The sequence below is a fragment of the Triticum aestivum genome, chromosome 6B (genome assembly GCF_018294505.1).
Source record: "Triticum aestivum cultivar Chinese Spring chromosome 6B, IWGSC CS RefSeq v2.1, whole genome shotgun sequence".
In the NCBI taxonomy this organism is placed as follows: Eukaryota; Viridiplantae; Streptophyta; class Magnoliopsida; order Poales; family Poaceae; genus Triticum; species Triticum aestivum.
Genome location: NC_057810.1, coordinates 692,486,142 through 692,490,095, shown reverse-complemented (window position 1 = coordinate 692,490,095; position 3,954 = coordinate 692,486,142).

Sequence of the window (3,954 nt, the reverse complement as noted above, 5' to 3'; positions counted from 1 at the left end):
TCAGGCGGTGGCGTACCAGACATAAAGACTTCTTCTGCAGACGGCAGTGATCCGCAGGTCTCCTCTCCCTAAGTGGTGGGCTCCAAGAGAGGAAAAATTGAATCAGAACGAGCCAGCTCGAGGAACAATGAAACTGAGGACGAGGTTTGTCGGATCACTTTCGTTGATGACATGGCGCCAGGTGCCCCGACTATGATGATGGTAGTTCCAAGCTAAACACCACTGAGCCATTGGCCCTGTAGTGAATGCTACCCCATGTCAGCGGGTAGGCGCTATTCAATGGGGCGTCCGGGTGCCACGCGGATCCATCGATAGGGAACTCGAGCTCCCCGAAGTTGATGCTGCCAGACGAAACTGAGGATAAAGCCAACTGCACCATATCATCGATAGACGCTTGCCCCATGGCGGGCACCAATTGTTGTGGATATAATCTTGACAATAGTAGGGGGTAGGAATATAGAGGCAATCTTATCTACCAAACGGTGCTGTTGGGAGTACGCTTAAGAATTTATACAAGTTTGGGCCCTCTGCGGTGGAGGTAATACCCTACTCCTGTGGTGCTCTTAACTCTTGGCGTAAGGTACAAAGTGTGAATGTTCAACTTCTAGCCCGAATGTTCCCTCCTGCCTTATATAGAGTGCGCCAGGTAGGGTACATAATGGGCTGGTAGTAATGTTATTCATGGCCTTAGGATTGGCCAATTGTTCGGTATTTACTACTGATAACTGCCGTATTTAACTAGATTATATCATCATTGGGTAACTTCCATCATTAAGACATTGTTGCGGAGAGGTATCCTAGGTAGCCGCCGATTCGTGGTCCAGCCGACAACTCCCTTCGCCTCCGACCGACTGCTAGCGCTCAGCTAGCGGGACTTAGCGCGGTCCTGAGTAACCCCCTAGTCCTTCATGTTCTCATTGTTGGGGAACGTAGTAATTTCAAAAAAATTCCTACGTACACGCAAGATCATGGTGATGGCATAGCAACGAGAGGGGAGAGTGTTGTCCACGTACCCTTGTAGACCGTAAGCGGAAGCGTTATGACAACGCGGTTGATGTAGTCGTACGTCTTCACGATCCGACCGATCCAAGTACCGAACGTACGGCACCTCCGAGTTCAGCACACGTTCAGCTCGATGACGATCTCCGGACTCCGATCCAGCAAAGTGTCGGGGATGAGTTCCGTCAGCACGACGGCGTGGTGACGATGATGATGCTCTACCGGCGCAGGGCTTCGCCTAAACTCCGCGACGATATGACCGAGGTGGAATATGGTGGAGGGGGGCACCGCACACGGCTAAGGAACGACCCGTAGATCAACTTGTGTGTGCCTGGAGGTGCCCCCCTGCCCCCGTATATAAAGGAGCAAGGGGGGAGGGGGCGGCCGGCCTAGGAGGGGCGCGCCAAGGGGAGTCCTACTCCCACCGGGAGTAGGACTCCCTCCTTCCTTGTTGGAGTAGGAGAAGGGGGAAAGAGGGGGAGAGGAGGAAGGAAAAGGGGGCCGCATCCCTTGTCCAATTCGGACCAGAGGGGTGCTGCGCGCCTCCTTCCTTTCGGCCTCTCTCCTCTATTCCCGTATGGCCCAATAAGGCCCATATACTCCCCGGCGAATTCCCGTAACTCTTCGGTACTCCGAAAAATACCCGAATCACTCGGAACCTTTCCGAAGTCCGAATATAGTCGTCCAATATATCGATCTTTACGTCTCGATCATTTCGAGACTCCTCATCATGTCCCCGATCTCATCCGGGACTCCGAACTCCTTCGGTACATCAAAACTCATAAACTCATAATATAACTGTCATCGAAACCTTAAGCGTGCGGACCCTACGGGTTCGAGAACTATGTAGACATGACCTAGAACTATTCTTGGTCAATAACCAATAGCGGAACCTGGATGCTCATATTGGCTCCTACATATTCTACGAAGATCTTTATCGGTCAAACCGCATAACAACATACGTTGTTCCCTTTGTCGTCGGTATGTTACTTGCCCAAGATTCGATCGTCGGTATCCAATACCTAGTTCAATCTCGTTACCGGCAAGTCTCTTTTCTCGTTACATAATGCATCATCCCGCAACTAACTCATTAGTCACATTGCTTGCAAGGCTTATAGTGATGTGCATTACCGAGAGGGCCCAGAGATACCTCTCCGACAATCGGAGTGACAAAACCTAATCTCGAAATACGCCAACCCAACATGTACCTTTGGAGACACCTGTAGTACTCCTTTATAATCACCCAGTTACGTTGTGACGTTTGGTAGCACCCAAAGTGTTCCTCCGGTAAACGGGAGTTGCATAATCTCATAGTTACAGGAACATGTATAAATCATGAAGAAAGCAATAGCAACATACTAAATGATCAAGTGCTAGGCTAACGGAATGGGTCATATCAATCACATCACTCTCCTAATGATGTGATCCCATTAATCAAATGACAACACATGTCTATGGTTAGTAAACATAACCATCTTTGATTAATGAGCTAGTCAAGTAGAGGCATACTAGTGACTATATGTTTGTCTATGTATTCACACATGTATCATGTTTCCGGTTAATACAATTCTAGCATGAATAATAAACATTTATCATGAAATAAGGAAATAAATAATAACTTTATTATTGCCTTTAGGGCATATTTCCTTCACTCATGACGACGCCCCTTGGCCCATGGTTTTCCGAGCTGTATCTTGTATAGTTCATAGGCTTCTAGCGGGCCATCTATATATTTGGGCCTACCCCGTATATATAACCCCGACATCGCGAAAGATTTGACGCATTTGCTTATGACATTCATAAAGAGTCAATCAATTTAAATAAATTGCATCCAATTTTAGAAAAGAGAGTATTGCTTGCGGATCCTTTTCCTCGGGAGAGATTTTCTGCATCTTGGCATGACACCGAGGAAGAGTTGATCAATTTAATCATATTGCGTCCCGATTTTTGGAAAAAGGGGATTGTGCTTAGATTCCTTCCCTCGGGAGAGATTTGACGCATTTTCTCACAACACTCAGCCCATCAATTAATAAGATTGCATCCAATTTAGAAAGAAAGGATTGATTCCGGATTCTTTCCCTTTAGTAGTAGAGATTTGGTTTTAGTGGGAGTAAGGGGATGGTGGGAAGTGAGGTAAAAAAAATACAGACAAAATAGATGGTGGTGGGATGTGAGGCGAAAAAATAGACAGAAAAATTAAACCATTGAGGAGAAGCTACCAAGTCCCCTTTCAGGAGCCAGTGCCATGTGCGCTCTTGGCCAAGCTCAGCCATGGGCTGCCGACCCGTGCTGAACTTCCGTTGTCGGGGCGGTGAGGGAGAGGACATAGTGCCATAGTGCCGCTCCTCCACAACCCTGGACTTCCCCTTCCAGCAGGCGGCAAGCGCGCCCTTGCATGACTTCGCATCGGAGTATCCATCCGGCACCGGGTGGCCCTGTGGTTCTCCGCATCAATCTAATCAATTTACATGTGGCGTTCCTTTTTCTCCTCTCTTGGCATGGCACTAAGGGAGAGTCAATCAATCTAATTGGACTGTGTCCCGAGTTTTGGAAAGAGGGGATTGCGTCGGAATTCTTTTCCTCCAGAGAGATTTGACGCATTTGCTCATGACACTCATAAAGAGTCAATCAATTTATAAGATTCCATCCGATTTTAGGAAAGAGAGATTTTCTTGCGTATTATTTCCCTCGGGAGAGATTTTCTACATCTTGTCATGGCACTGATGAAGAGTCAATAAATTTAATCAGATTGTGTCCCAATTTATGAAAAGAGTGTATTGCATCCAGATTCCTTCTCTCGGGGGAGATTTGACGCATTTTTCCCATGATACTCACAAAGAGCCAATCAATTTAATAAGATTGCATCCGATTTTAGAAAAAGAGGATTGCTTTTGGGTTCTTTCCCTTTAGAAGTATATATTTGGTTTTTTAATGGGAGGAAGAAAAAAATCTACT